Below are 17,159 nucleotides of genomic sequence, written 5' to 3' on the forward strand. Positions count from 1 at the left end.
ACAACTTTAGGTTACAATTTAACCTAAACTTCAACTAGTCCTTTAACCAGAACTTCACCAGAACTTAGCCACTTATTCATTTCTTTTTTGAAATTTTGAAATGTTAGCATTTGGCATTCACATTTTTTCCTCGAGTCCACAGTAGGTGATGGTAAAACAAGGCCAAATGCTATGCAAAAACAACATTTTTACTGTGTTACTACTCAAAAACCGGCTTTTATCTTTGTATTACTTTGTACAAAATGGGCTGGAAGTCCAGGTATGTGAAGCTGGGCCCTGGCACATGGAACTTTGCTTCCTTGTTAAAAGCAGATGAATAGCCATGCTTAATGCGTTGCCTTCAGAGTGTGATAACTCATTATGAATGCACTGATATCTCATGCAATTACTTTTTCAGAGGCCAGTGTGAAAACTTTCATTCAATTGTCAACTCTTGTTGTTCACTGTTTGCTATTTTTCTGGATTCAGAACAGCCAGTTTCCCATTAATGCTGTTTTTTTCTGTTTGTGAAGAGATTAAACAGGGACAGATTTCAAGTGAAAGTAACAGCGGCAGCTTCTGTTCACCATGTTAAGGAATCCTGTATGTATGTATGTATGGCCATAGTTGAAAAAACATGTATATATGCCCTGCTTTTAGAAAAGCACCACTAAGCCAGTAAGGTTAGCTTCTATGTTATGCAGCAACACAGTGTTACTCTAGTCTAGTGCTTCATTGACTGGATATTGAAAAAAAAAAAAGAGCAGAATAGCTTGAGCTTTGGCATTTTTCAATATATAATGCTTTTTTAAAACATTTTCTTTTTTAAGATATGTTTGTTGTTTCCATGAGCTTTGATGATAACTTGATAAATATGTGGATGTTTTTGATCAGGATCACTTTTTATCATATTTAACTTAGTTAAGAAACTGACTTGATATTATTGGGTTATCAGGCGTATCAGAGACAGAGTCACAAGGCCGTTGAGCATTTTGGGCATCATCATTTTAAATCTTGTCACATTTGCTATTTCTAGATTTTCAGGCAAAAGTGTCAGATCAGGTATTGATATGAATTTGTTATTAAATAGTGGAGTCCTACCTTAAAATAATAGTTTGACATTATGAGAAAAATGCTTATTATGCCAATGAAGAAGATTGATACCACTCACATGTCTGTTTAGTATGTATGAAGCTATTAATTAGCTTAGCTAAGCCTAAAGACGAGTAGTCATCAATTAAAGGAATGCTGCTACTGTTTGGGAAATATGCTTATTTGCTTGTCTTTCAAAGATCGCTAACACTATTGTGTGGCAACAATAAATAAGAGGCTATAGCAAGACAACAGTTAGCTTAGCTTTGACTACGGACGAGAAAACAGCTGACCTGACTAGCCCTCTACCAAACTGAACTGTGTTTCATTACTCTAACGAACTGTGCAAGACTCAAAACAAAGGTGTAGAGAAGTTACAAAATCATTTGATCTTGGATTAAACTAAGAAAATGATGCATCCTATAATCATAACATCCATTTTGTGTGAATTGGGGTTATTTTTTACAGGTTAGCTTTTGATGATTGAGTCGTAATCATGTTGTTAGGTGTTTTAAGAGAGCCAGCTGTTTTCTCCTGTTAACTACATAAGAAGCTAACTGTTGTTGGACTATAGCTTCCTACTTGCTTCATACATGTACAAACATGAGAATGGAGAGCATTTCTTTAATGGATCCCACTTTAAAATACTTTGAAGGTCACCATAAGACCACACAAAGTCAAGCTTTTTGCATGATTTCCACTGCAAAAGGCTGCATGCTTTACGTCCAGGTGAGCAGAGTTACATCTGCAGGCTTGGTAGATCACCCAGAATTACACTTGTCTCTTGTCTCTCTGAACAGTTTAAATATGAGCGTGATCTACTCATGTGACTTCATGCCTTCTGTGTGGCCTGCCATTATTTATTATGTTTATGGAGCACACCAGTTGTATTGCATTATTACTACATTTAAGTGAATTTTAGGTACAGGCTGTTCTTTAAATGCAAATATCTGAAGCAATAAATTATGCTCATATGAATAATGTTTATGGTAATATGGTTGAATCATTTGACCTTAATTTTGTTGATGTCTTTTTATCCAGATATTATCCTTTGGGCAATAGTCTTTTTCTAAATATTGCTTATACTCTGGTTCATTTTAGCTCCGCCCTCCTCTCTTTGGAAGCACAGTGCTCTCTGACTACATTTAATTATTTATGCATTTTATCCTATTTAATTTAGTCTTTCTATGTAATAGGCCTGCAACTGACCAATGTAAGGGTCTGGGCGACTACACCTTTTTTTTCTTTCTTAATTGTTATGCATACCTGATTCCAAATAAAGCTTCACTGACTCCATCTGTCGACTGTTGATGATCAAAAAGCTCAGTGATGCTGAAACATGAAAAGCCCTCATCATGTCAGTTGTAGCATGACCTGAATGACATGAACTTGCAGGGTATAAACTTCAGGTCACAATTGACACCGATCGGGGATTTTCATGTTTCATCATAGATATACAAGGAGAGCCAGAATGGGATTCAGTGGATATGTATAGTGCATGAATTCATACTTAGATACATTTACGCAGGCGATGTGATAAAACCACTGGCTTAATCTTGCTTGATGGAACAACGGTCTGCACGTGCTGTTTCTCCTTTGATTATACACATGCACATCCAGATCATACTGCCTGTACAGTTGGTGGACTGTTAAATCCATCTTGGGAGTCTCTGTAGCGGTAACATCTGGCTCACATCTGTTTGTCAAGGATTTAGCTCCATTTAAGTTGCTTTTTCCATTCAGCATGCCTATACTCTACACCAAATTAAGCTGTCACTGATGGCACCAAATGACATCAATCATAGTATATAGCTTGAGAAGTAAAGATGGGCTGCAGTATGTGCTGGTGCAGAGGACCATCTCCTCTGGTCCTGCACCACACCAGGAGTGCCCCCCTCCTCCCTTTTGTTGACCTTTATACACTGTACACAACACACTGATCCAGCCAAGAAAAAAGTGTCCACTGTTATTTTTTGAGACATGTTGCTGTAATGGGTTAAAAAAGACTAGAAGCATACATATATATATATATTGTTTTTTAATGTTTGTTTTCGAATCCACCACTGTACATGTATGTGTAGATTTTTTTTATTACAAAATCATTTTGAGTAATTGACTTCTAATAAAGTTCTTGGAAATGAGTCCAAAAAGCACAATATCATTATTGTGTTGCAGTAATGTGTTGACAGTGGAAGCTTAACTTATTCTGATCCATCATCTATTTTGCAGACAGGATGACTTTTCCATGGTATTAGGGGACTCTTTTAATCATTTAAATGGTAAAGAAAAAAACTTGGACATGTTATCAGTGCCATGAAAGAATAGCTTCTAAGGGAAATATCCTTGTAAGCTTTTCTGCCAAGGATTATCAGAAGGCACTCTCGTGTCAGATAGCCTATCCTAAGAAGCAGACTGGAAACAGAGGGAAACTGCTGCCTTGCTCTGTACAAATGTAACAAAACACAACAAGCTGTATGTGTTATACTCATAGATAGATTGATTTTAATTAATAATAGATCTGGATGTGATGGTGAGCTGGGTCTGACTGGACAACACCACTGGAGGTGACATGTAGGGGAGTTACAGCAAAGGCACTGAAATGACAGCAGAGAATAGGAGAGGAGAGAGGAGAACAGATTTATTGTATGACAGGGACAGTGTGATTGGCTGGTTAAGACTGGGGTGAGATCTGATTGGCCGCTGAAAACCTGACATCAGCTGATTACAACAGGAGGGAGAAAAGCAGAGAATTGTGAATGAAAGCAGAATCGATAGTCTTCCTGACTTAAATTGGGCTACACAAAGCTTCATGAGAATAATATCAGCTTTATTACGTAACCCTCAGCAAAGTGTTTCCCCAAAAGGCTGCTCCTACAGTAAGGACTTCTAATGTTTTCAGAGGAGAGAGATGGTTGTGGTGGAGCAAATGCACCACAGAGAGAAGAGGTATCACAAGAGGTGTGTGATGTCTGTGGCTCAGGTTCAGCTGGGAAAGTTTCCAGAATCAAAAAATAAAATAAAAAACTTGTGGGATAGGAAAATCTAATATAAGGCTCTATTCATTATGGGACTATCTATGAAATGTCTTTGAAACTGCTTAGTCAGGGGGGATGTAAGGACGCTCACTGTACCTTATGTTCACACACACATATACTGCAGCTGCTTTATCAGCGAACAAAATGTCTGTAGCCCATGCATGTGCTGTATAGCTCACTGATGTAATTTGATTTCTGGGTTGCTGAACAAGCACTTCCAGAAACAGATTCAAGTGTGAGTCTTCCCTTCCTCTGCAGTGGCACAGGGACTGTACCACTCTAAAGTTGTTTTTGTATTAAGCTGACCTTTTCTTTTCATTAGCCGTTTGCAAAATACTGCACTACTTCAACATACAAGGATTGTATAATTGCATTGACTGTACTGAGACACCCTCTTATTTTCCTGGAACATCCTCGTGTCATTTGTTCAGAAAATCAGAAAAAGATTGAAGAGGATTTCAATTTAAAAAAGAAAACATTAGTGACCTTGATTTCCAGCCTGCAGTTGTGTGCAGGCCTTTCAAAAGCCTTTCAAAGCTTAAACAGCACATTGGAAGCACAAGATGCAAAGTGACAGACAAAGGATCAAAACAAAAACTTGGCAGCAAAGTAATAAGACTGGTAAGAGATACAAAAATATTTAACGAAGCATGAGGTCAAGAAAACAAGACAATGAAAAGGAAGTTGAAACAAATCAGTCAGTCTCATCTTCTTCAGCAAAAGCAAAGTCATCTTCACTTCCTGTTTTTGAATGTGCAAAACACTGAAAACCTCACATGGAGGGAAAAATGTGCACGTGTTGGACTGCTGAAAAAAGGTGTATTTGAAGTTGATGGTTGGATCATGCAAGCACAGTGTTGTAGTATATGTTTATAGGCAATAACTTTAAAAAAAGTAAAACTGTAAATTATTCATGAAACATGTAGAGTGCAGGTTTGTAATCTTAGTGCACTGATGCATAGTCCATAAAGAACAACCTGACGCACTGAAAGGTCAAAAGAAAATATGCATACTGTAGGCTAAGTTAAAAATTTTAGTTGATAAAGTCTATAAATTTTAAATGGTGCTTTGACAACAAACGTTATACGGCTTGAAAAGAAGGTAGCCTCCTGTTTTCATAAAAGACCAATAATGTACAGTATTTCACATTTATAATAAATCTCACATACACATAGAATGAAAACATCTGCATAATAGTGGAGCTTCACAACATTGTGAAGTCTATCTATGAAATCCAATCATTCGATTATGAAATTACACATACTGTTAATTAAAAATAACCACAAAATCATTTTTATATTTTATAGTTCCAGCTTACTGTGCCCAGTGCATCATCAGAACTGATATGTACAGTATATTTATAATGTAAAGTTAAAGTATTGGAATATGATTAATGATTTGTGGTGAAATAACACCTTTCTTATTCAACTTTAATTGGGTTTTTTATATTATAAAATATAATTTTTATTTTGTTTTTGTTTTTTACAATAGGCAGTACATGACTCTGTATCTGTTAGAGCACGTATGGTCCCTCCAATTCATGTGGATGACACATGACACAGCCATGTTTGTATCAGCCCCTGTGGCTCTGTTCCCTCACTATGTGGTTAACATCCTGATGACACTGTAGCATCACCGGCCACTCTCTACAGGCTGCATTTCTCTTTTTAACCAGCAGAGAATGATAGTAGTCAGCTCCAGCAGCAGCACTGCAGACGGGATCAATGTCCGCTTCACCACACTGTCTGTTAAACACCACACCGGAGCTGCTGCCTGTAGCTGTGTGCAGACAGAAAAGTGTCTTGCTGCTGCTGCTGCCACTGTGGCCGTGCCCCCTCTCTCCAGGTCTGCGCTTGTGTCAGGAGAAACTGCTATTAGTCTCACTTTGATGCCGTAAAGACACACATTGTCTGGTGCTATCAGTACAAGATGAAACTTATATTGTTGAGATGTGCTGTTATCTAAGTCTTCAAAGGATTATTTATCTCAGCGGTTAATTTCCACCCTTCAAGAATCCCCTGCACTTGGCAGTGAGTGAACACAAGGTGTCGACAGAGGGAGAAATAGTTGTTTTTCATTCTTGTTGCGCAAGTGCTCCACTCACACTCAGCCACAGTCCATTCATTTCAAATGTTGGCCAAGAGTAGGTCAGGGGGCAGTCGCATTACTGTGTGGAGAGAAGTCTCTGATTGTTCCTTCACAGCGACTGCTGAGAGAAACCATCTCCTAACACTGACAGATACACCATGTGGTCAGCTGTGTGGTTTGCTCTGGAGGACATTGTGACATTTAGTCAAGAGGACACATCTGTCAAATAACTCAAGGTGATCTAATGGTGTAATGTTTTGTTTTAAAAGATATTTTTGGGGCATTTTTGCCATTAATTGACAAGGCAGTGGAGAGACACAGGAAACAGGAAAGTGGGAAGAGAGACTAGGGGATTGCCATGCAGTACAGATCGGCACAGTAGGGAATCGATCTGGCGATCACTGCTTTGGGCAACGCCAACATTGGACGTGCTCTTAACCACTCGACGACCTAGCACCCCTGATGATGTCATCTTAACTTTAAAAAAGTCTGTGACAAACTCATGGTGTGAGGGTTTACAGGAAATGGGGATTTGGGTGGCAAGCAAGGTGCAATGACAGATATTGCCCAGTTGCATCTTGGGAAATGTTTATAAAGGCCAAAAGTCATCATACCCCAGCTTGTACTGCTAAGATTTTGATTTGTTTGTTTTAATAAATCTGTATCTCTCGAGTCCCTCAATCTTTATTAAAATGTGATACTAAATGACTGTGGTGTTATAACTATTGATTATACACAAAGCAAGGGCCCTCGATTACAATTACACACGCTGCTACAGAGATGGCTTTATAATGTGTTAGGCTGCATGCCAATGAGTCGCATTTGGCAGCTGGAGAGGAGGCTCTTGCAGCACATTGTTATTCAAGCTTTCACATAAGTATAATGAGGCAGCCACATCACCTGTACTCACATTGCAGGTGCAACGGAAATACAAATATGAGTAATAACATTTTTAAAAAGAAGGGGGGGAAAATACTTCTTTCCAAGGTTTGCAAATGATGTAACTGTAATGTAGATAATTCACATTTATCAAATCTGTTTTATACTTAAAGCTTATCATATAACACTTATATTAAAATATTCTCCCAGAGTCTTTCTTTCTTTCTTTCTTTCTTTCTTTCTTTCTTCAGGGTAAGTGAGGTCAAGAATCAAAGACAGAATCAACTGGACACAGAAATGTACATTCCTGAACTTCAATCATGCCTCCAGTATTTGCACATATGAGGATCTTCCTACAGTAGATGGACCTGTTTACTCAATTCAATCATGTCACTCATGGATTTACATGTATTTCCTTTTGTTCCCGTTGATAATGATGAGCCAAACATTTTGTTTGGCCGACAATTTAAGAAAAAGCCAAAGGTCAAGCCAAACAGTATAGTCACCCTTGATCCTGCTGAAGTTACTGTCAGAGGTAACTCACCCTCAAGGAATGTAGCAATGACCCGGATATGAATTGTTTATTGGACATTAAAAAAACCCATTATGTCTGATTGCAGCTGTCTCTTAGAAGAGGACTTTAATTATATCAGTGGTCAACTTAAAAAGAAAGATCACCTTTTGTCCCTGCATATGAATGCTCGTATAGTATAGCAGGGGGAAAAAAGAAAAACTTCTTTCTTTCTTTCTTTCTTTCTTTTAAACCCAGTTAATTGGAGCTATACAGTGTTTTATCATCATTTCGCGCATGTTGGGAAGATGCACCACACACATCGGGGAGAGAAAAAATGGGGAAATTGTTTGGTAAAAAGTGTTTTCCTGCTGGGGTAAGAGCTCCAAGAGGAGCTTTAAAGTAGTCCAGCATAAAGTGGAGTGACGCACACTTACCCATAGAGGAGTTTTTGATGAATTACAGGCTTTCAGTGGATGCACTGGGAGAGTGCGCACCTGCGTACGTACCAGCAGTGTCCGCAATCGAAGATCCAACTGCAACCTCTCCAAGTGAGAAGCTGCTGCCTCGTCCGAAAGCGACCGTGAGGAGGGTTGGGTGAAAATACTGGAAACGCCTGAATTGAACAATGAGTGAAATTTGTGCTGGATTACAAACTATGAGGCGCTTCTCCCTCGCTCTCTCCTCCCAGCAGCTGTGACCATCGTGTCCAGACACCGATACGCACCGTCCTCCGCTCTGACACCGCTCCACTTGTTGTCACCCCGCGAGAAACATGCCACCCAAATTTCTGTCCTGTGTCTTACTTCTGTCAGTCATCAGTACCTGGTAAGTGGCGCACTTTTCAGTTGAACACATGTGCACATTGTGGATGGAATGAATGGAGGTTGGTGTTTTGGAGGTGTTGCACTGTAGTCGTGTTTGCCTAGAAACTTTATGCTTGGCCCCAAGTTTTTTTAATCCATACCAGTGGCACATGCTTGTTATTTACATGCACGCATCAGTCTGCAGAATCCGCCGCTTGTTTGAACCCTGTGTCAGTGACTGTGCTGTTTTCACTTTACCTCCAAAGCTCTCTCGCACTGGAGTACGAAGGTGACTACGAGGATGTCACTGTCAACCAAATGCTGGCTCCCAGATCCCATGAAACCGACGCCACGGAAATACTCAACAATTTACTGAAAGAATATGATAAGAAGCTGCGGCCAGATATTGGAGGTGAGTGTCACCTTTGTCCCTGTCAATATGTCTTCACCTAAGTGGCTGCTGACTTTAAAGCCACAACAGTTACTGAGATATTGATCAAAGAGTGAATTTGCACTGATAACTTGTTCAACATTGAGCTCAGAATGCCTGAAAAGCTGCAGATTCATTAGGTTTGATAATCTGTTCAATGGGCAGATAAGTGGTGTCTGTCACTTATAATTAAACTAGCACTAATACCTGATCATTAACTTGGTAGAAATGCTGCTTTTATAATAAGATCTACGAGCATAAATGGTGCAGTGATGTGATAAATGAGATGCTGGAAGTCATCTGTCTCTATTGAGTTTGGTTGTAATGTGGGTGACATCATTGAGCTTATTATAATGTGGTTTTGACAGTGTGGTCTGTAACAAAGTTAACCCATGGATGTGCAGGTCAGCAGCCATCAGTATCAGTAGTTTTTGTTCACAGTATAACTTTATTAATCTTGCAGCTTATCTCTCATGCTGGAGCTGCTCCTTCTACAGTAGATGTGTGATGTTTTGCACAGACGTTGTATTTCAGACTGGCTCCAGTCAGCCTCGCTGCACTGCTACAGTATGTTGCATGTTTCACAATTCCATCATGGTGTCTGATAAATCTGACACTCATTTCATCTGACCCCTTTGCTTCTTTTGCTTTCTTGCCTTTGGCACCTCACACCTCCCCACTGCTTCAGTGAACTGGGTTGGTCGGTTTTGTTTTTTGTTTTTTTGGGAGGGGGGGGGGGGGGGGGGGGGGGGGGGGCTCCACTCAGCTCCTCATATGATCTGACGTGCTCCTTAGTAAAGCTGCAGAGGAGATACTGTAGCCTAATTGCTTGGTGATGGTCTGTTGTCTTGTCTGAGATCCGCCCAGCCTCTGTGAGGCAGTTTCAGTTGTAGCCTCTCATATCCTCACTGTAACTACTGACATCGATGGCACAGTCATGAACTCACATTATGCAGTAATCAGGCTTGGGGAGTAACGGACTACATGTAACGGCGTTACGTAATCAGGATACAAAAAAAGGGTAGGCTAACTGTAGTCCGTTACAAATTCAGAAAAAAAAACCATAATCAGATTACCGGTACATTTGATAAAAACAGAGATTACTTGGCTGATTACTTCACATTTTTAAAATCAACCACAGGCCGTAGAAGCCACTCGCCATCTCGTTGTATTTCAGAGGAGAGGCACAGAGCTGCTCTGCCTCTTCTGCCCGTACGGTGTGTGTGTGTGGCTGAGGCTACGCTGCCTCATTGCGTAACTCTACTAGTGTGAGCGGCACGTAAATTCACGTTGCTTTCGTGAATTGTAAACACGCCCCCCTCGGTTTTAGCTTCCAGTAGTTTAGCGGCTAATTCAACTGCGGTGATGGATAACTGTACCGGAGACGCTCTTCATGAGCTTCATATGAGGAATAAACGGCAGCTTTTACCTGACGGGAGGAGACCAACGCCTGAGCTACGGTAGCTAACAGCTAGCAGGTTTCTACTTTCACTCTCCCTCCCTCTCTTTCTTACACACACACGCGTGCACACACACACACACACACACACACAGCCCAGGTTGTCTGTCATATCTGTTGTAAACCTTGTAATACTAGCTTGTTGAGTACAGTTGACATTATTGTTGCTTCGGTTTGAGTGTGGATTAATTGTTAACGGTTTGTTGTGTAGCTAATGTGAGCGGTGGTCCAATATCACGATCCTGTTACTTATGAGTTGGGTTTTAATAACAGCTGATCTGTGTCCTGTAAGTTAGATGGCGTGGATTGTGATGAGAAGGTGTTGCAATACACACTTTAAGACTTATCTGTGCAAAGTGTAAACCATTGTTTACCTCAAACCTGTTTGTTCACTTTCACTTTTGCGAGTCATGACTAGGAGGGAGCAGGCAATGCGGCACCTTTCTGTCGGATTGTGTATGTGTGTTTACTGAGAAATGATCCGCTGGAAACAGAAACTTAGTTTGGACGTCGTCTTCTGTTAATTTCCATGCACCGGGAGATCAGGATGTTTACGGCGCTACGCGCTAGTGCTCATGGGAAATGGAGTCTTCCTTCAGGCAAAACACTACCGCTTTGGGCCACTGGCGCCGCCAAACTCAACCAAAACTTAAAGTTCTTTAGTACTGCTTTAAAGTAATCCAAAAGTAACTAAATGTAATCTGTTACATTACTTTAATTTTGTGGTACTTAGAGTATGTTACTAATTACATTTTCTAACAGGTAACTTGTAATTGTACTGGAATACATTTTTAAAGTAACCCTCCCAACCCTGGCAGTAATATACAGTAGATGTATAAACCCGATTGTAACATTGAGAACATTAGGTCTTGTAGCAAACACTGACTAGATAACTGTATAAGGCACCATGATAGTTGATATGACGGTGAGAGTCTCTATCTAAACATGTACCAGTTATATTTTCAATACATCCACAAGTAGGCTAGAAGGTTACTCAGCCTAGCACAAACATCCACCAAGGCCAAACAAGATCCTACACATGGGTCCAGAATAAAACAAACATAAAGAACATAAAAGGTTTATAGGTCTTACAATTCAATAAATAGTTGACACAAAAGGCAATGTCACAATACTATATATACTTTTCAATGCATAAATCTGCTCAATAGACACAGTGGCTCTACACCGCACTGTATCATAGACCTCAATACCATAAATATGACCAAAATAGTTAAATATGACCAGAATATTTTACATCAGGATCCATTCATTAAGGTGGACCTGGTCCACAGCAGACGGTAGATGGACAATATCCACCTGATAGTAATAACTAGTAAGGGATAGTCCCATTAGTACATTTTCATAGGAAGCGATTATTAATAATTTTTAGTTAATTAGGTCAATGAGGCAGAAATGACTTCAAAAGTAAAAGAGAAGAATAAAACTAAATCAGTGGGGTGCTTCTGTATCAAAAACAATATTTTTGATTAACACAACATGATGTGGTCAGTACTGAGTCTGACTCACTTAGACTTTTCTGAGACTGAATGACTGCATCATTTTCCGTCTTTGATTTCTGCCTTCAATCAAAGAGGAAACGTCTCTACTTTCCAGATGTTTGTCACTTACACCGACCTACAGTAACAAAGGTGTGGATGCACATTGCTCATCAGCATAGCTCCATGAATATAAATTACATTTTGAGATTGAAACTTTGAGTGGAGGGGAGAGATGTGAGCAGCTCTTTGATATAATCTGACAACACCAGTGCTTTTTGTATTTTCATACATTAGATGATCAGACCCCATGTGTTTGGTTCTGATGAGCTCCTCTTACTAGGCTGATTTTACCCTTTAATGTCTGCCTTCCTCACTTGACCTCTGTTGTCTGCACTCATATCCTGTTACATGGTAAATGATACAAAGTGGTAGTTTGGCTTTATATCAAATATAAGATATTTCTACATCTTGTTTCTTTCCAGATAGATGTATCATCTAGCTTTGTAGACGGCACCAAGTTTTGTGCTATTTTGTAAATATCTAACTGCACAAGCACAAATTGGTTTCCAGACCAAAGCAACCAGAGCTCAGTGGAGCTGGAGGTCAGGTTTTCATCCACCTGAGGAACTCAAGTGTAACAGCACACACACCAGCAGGTGATTGTGAGAATCTGTCCAGCTGATGCTTACACGGTGTAGTTATACAGTCACAGTCCTGACATGATGCAAAGCCTCAGACATGGTTGTCACCCTGTGACCATGACTCTTTGTCTCTGGCGGCTGTTGTCACGGTCGTCATGTCTGTGTTACATTTTGCAATTTTGCCACATCCATCCACAGATGAAGTGGTAGAGCTGCCGCTATCTATCTATCTATCTATCTATCTATCTATCTATCTATCTATCTATCTATCTATCTATCTATCTATCTATCTATCTATCTATCTATCTATCTATCTATCTATCTATCTATCTATCTATCTATCTATCTATCTATCTATACAGTCTAAACTCCACAGACTGTCTTTCTTTTGTCTTGTGTTTTGTCCTGATCACTATTTAGCATTCATAAGTATAGTTAATTTTGACTGACATGACATAAGCAAATGATAATGTTATAAAACAGCAGAGAATTGTATGAGAGCAACTGATGCACGTCCAAAAGCATTTGCAGTTTATTCAAAGGAATGAGAAATTGCTATTATATTATGTGCACAAATGACTAAATGTTGTGGAGGTTGAACTTATATTTATGAAAATTTTACTTTATGTGCTACACAAACACACAGTGTCTCTAGATGAGACAGAGTAAGGATGTGGCCCTCAATTCAGGGCCACATCCTTTGAAGGACATCAGCACAATGGTGAAGGCTGAACCACAATGAAGCAGCAGCCTATGTTCCACAGAGCATTTGCTTTATTTTTTATTATTTGTATATTTGTATTCTCTGTATTAAACATCACCAGCACGCAATGAATCATGGGATAGGTTGGGTTGGGAGGTATGTCCCATTTAAAGGAGCGTTATTGGAGTCTCCTCCATTGAGCCGTCGAATGGTGCATCCTCTGACTTACAAGACACAGCTGGTGACTTCCTGGAGTTACCGCTCGTTGCCTGGTAACAGCAGAGCGACTCTAAAACTCCCAGTAAAACCACAATTTATCATCTTTGCATTACTGGTGTATGCATTACATAAATAAAATATAACGGGATGATGATAAGTGAAGATTAAAGGTTCATTCAGACTAAGCTAACAGACAGCCTGCTCCAGTTTCACTACTCTACACACATTCAGAGTGTATCTCTGTCCTCTCATCATTTCTATTCAGAAATGTCAGAGAGTTGGCCGGACTCTCAACTCCTGATGTAAAAAGTCTGAAACAGTTGTAAGAGTAATGTTACCAGAGTGACAGAAAGCTGTGGTGGAGAGCTCTGCAACCTTCAGCATCAGATCCTTTTTTTTTCATTTAGTGTTTTAGCATCTTTATCCTTCAGTGTTGTGTCTTATGTTATCATAGTCAAGCAAGTTCTATTGTTTTGGCCTGAAATAGAGGAACCAACATCAGCCACAAAGGTTATGACTGCTGCCTTTTTCTTTTTTTTTTCCATGTGTAAGGCGTTTCAGCAGCTAGGTCAGGTTGGGAACGGCTGACGTAGGGTGTATTGAGACCTGGCTTGTTTGGAGCAGTTGTCCCAAAACGGGGAGTGTTTAACCCCAAAATCCTTTCGTTTGGGCATATGTGAACACAGCAACTGGGCTTGGATAAAACAAGTGGGCCGAGATCGCCCAGAAGGGGTGGTCTCGGCTCGCTTCCATTTGAGCCCTGGAGCGATTTGTTAGCAGTCAGAACGTAATCAACTCAGCAACAGACACAACAGGGGTGAAACTTGGTCAAGTCTCAAGTCTTTGGTCAAATGTCTCTTGTGGTTGTAATGAGCCCTCTATCATCTGCTGCTATCCGGCTTGTATACGATCTGGATGATATAGCTAACATTTCTATGTGTAGCAAAACCCATCTGTAACCACATGTTTCTGAAAGAAGAACTATTTTTATTTTTTTATTTTTTTTATGTTGTCAACTCATGGGGCCGTGCAGTCTTCCACACATGCCTTCAGTCATATTTCACAGCAAAAACAATTACACGGGAGGACTTAGCCTACAGTAGTAGCCTACAGTATATGTACCAGTTACTGTATGCAGCAGTCCCTGTGAAGGAAGGTCAGACAACAAACTTACACGGACATCTGCATGTGTGTTACCTGTAAGGACGACGTTGCACTCTCCATCTGATTCACCTGTAATTCACCTTGAGCTGACCAAGCTGTCAGAGTAGCTCTACTGTTCAGCCTGGTGTTTGGCTGCACTTTGTACAAAAGAGTTCAATATGTGAAGATCTAACCTCCATCTGAGCAATGATCAGCCGAGCCAGAGCTCAATGGATGTGGCACTGCACAGCTTCACAACGGCAAGGAAAAAAACACATCGTCGATCATCCTCTCAGGATGGAGGAAAGGGCTGGTGATCAGCACAAGCCAAGAAAAATAATGATTGTTCACGAGTCGCAAAACACGAGTCCAAGTCAAGTCTGAAGTCTCTGTGTGTGCAACTCCAGTCCCCATCTCTGCAACACGTGACACGCTGCTGATGTTTCATGGTTGTAAACAGGCCTGGCCAGGCCAGTCTGACCGGACACGCTGGTTCGGAAAAATATATTTGAGTCGGATCATGTCGGGTCCGTGCTTTAACCGTAGTCCAGGCCGGGTCTGGTTTTAATTTTTTGGGCCTGTTGAGACATCTATTCCATGGTTTTTGTTTTTCTCAGGTAACCACCTAATCCCCCTCCCTCCGGGTAAGATTTTTTGACAAATGAGAAAACAGTTGGTTTGCACATGGCATTTGTTTACAACTTTGGACGGCTTGGGACTGTTACCATGTGAACACAAATGAAAAAGCAATAGTTGTATTGTTTTAGCTCCTGAATCGGAACAAAGCAAACAAAACACAGGCCTGAATCCATCCTTAGACTCCAATAACTCCTTATGCTTCATGACACATCTGGGCCCATTCTCATAAAGCAGGCTAAAGGCTGCATCGCTCCTAACCGGCTGATCGAGGAGATGAAAACAATGTGTGTGACACTCTTACTTTAGGACTATTGTTTTTGACTAAATGCAATTGGCAAACCCTTGTAGTGCTAATAGCAATACCTCAGTCTGGGAGAAATTTGAGTAGACAAAGGGCTGCCGTCATTGGATGTCACAGTGTTTGGGAAACTTTAAATGATGCTGCAGGGCTGCTGTGGTGGGTGAGTGGTTAGAGAGCACGTTCCATATTGTCTCTGGCCCTTGTGCTGGAGATTGCCGGTTTGACTCCCATGTTCATTTACGGTACTTAGATTCTGTTCCCCCCATTTCCTGTCAAACCACTGTCAACTCCACTGTCCTATCTAATAAAGGCAAAAATGCAACTTTGCAGTGCGGACAACTTGGAGATGTCCCATGTGGAAGTTGATCTGTCCACCAAACAATTTTGCACCTTTAATCTGAGGACAAGTTGCATGGTGTCTTTTAGATGATCAGCAACTGTGGAGAATTTAAACCATGCTGCTGTACTGCAAACCCTCCTCCTGGCCATGTGCATTTGTTTTCAACAAAGCGGCAAGAAAGCAATCCATGGAGCAGTGAATAACGTTATGCATTGTAATGCATATTATGATATATATGTCATATTACAATGTGTAAATCTGTGTAGTCTTATCTGTCATAAATAAGAGACTACGAGTTACGGGGCGCGCTTGTGTCGAGGTGCCACAGAGATGAGAGCTGGGACACCAGGTCAGAGGCAATGATCTTGCAAGTTTGGTTTTTCGGCAAAGAGACACTACGTGGAAGGCAGAGAGCCTCCATTCTCCCTTGTAACAACTTGCAAGTTATTTAACCATCATAATTATTCTCTTGAGCTGTTTAATTAAGGTAAAAAAAATAAAATAGCTCCTTCTTAAATTCTTCTCCACACCAACCTTATTACATGCATTCTGGATAATGCATTACTTTTTATAAACAGTATCTAATCCAAATTAATTTGTATCTGTTTATTTCTCTGTGTTTTTTAATATTACTGTAGGACGTTGTACATTAATTTACAATACAGACAATGAAAATGCTGCGGTACCTGAAAACAAGTTCATCCATCACAGTAGACATCCGCCGTAGGAACGAAGTCACTCTCTTTAGGAGTTTTCACTTTCCCTCCACAAAGATTGGCCTCAGCAGCTTTTGTGAAGAGTACAAAGGAGGAAAAAGATTTTACTTAGAAACCTAGTGTGAGTCAGGGTGGTACTTGGTGAATGCGAGCCCTGATGTCTTTTGGACTTCCTCTCACCCTGTGGCCTTTTATTTACCTCGCTCTACGCTCTAAATCCTCTCCTGTCTCTTCTGACACAAACAAAGATAATTCACTGTAATAAGTTAAAGATTTCCTAACAACATCTGGTGACATATGGCCAGTGCACCACCCAAGCATTTACAGTATGTTGATGAATCCATTGGTAGCCTCCTCACAGGATGAACAGAAAAGACTCCCATCCCTCCACAGCAATGGCCTCTATTGGCTAAACAAACAAAGAAAAAAACAATACTCAGTCACAACCTCTACATTCACTTCTGAATAAATCATTTACAGTAGATCATGCAAATTAGTTTTTTTCCCCTCCATCTTCTGGACATTTAACCCTGTGCTTTCCAATGAAAAAGATCAAGTGGACACAAGGGATGTACTAATACCTTAAGAGTTATACTAATACCTATATCATAACACATTTCTATGTAGTTTGTAGTGTCTTAAAAATGTACTCTGTCAAAACAGTATTTCTCATCGATCA

The 17,159-nt window shown here is 40.2% G+C and overlaps 1 protein-coding gene across 1 annotated transcript in view; it reads left to right on the top strand.

Moving 5' to 3' along the window:
• The window catches only part of gabrg3 (gamma-aminobutyric acid type A receptor subunit gamma3), a gene marked incomplete at its 3' end in the record, with an annotated part of 79,574 nt that overhangs the window by 19,987 nt on the left and 42,428 nt on the right, over positions 1 to 17,159 (top strand). The window lies entirely within an intron of this gene.

This window comes from Trachurus trachurus (assembly GCF_905171665.1).
Source record: "Trachurus trachurus genome assembly, chromosome: 4".
NCBI lineage: Eukaryota > Metazoa > Chordata > Actinopteri > Carangiformes > Carangidae > Trachurus > Trachurus trachurus.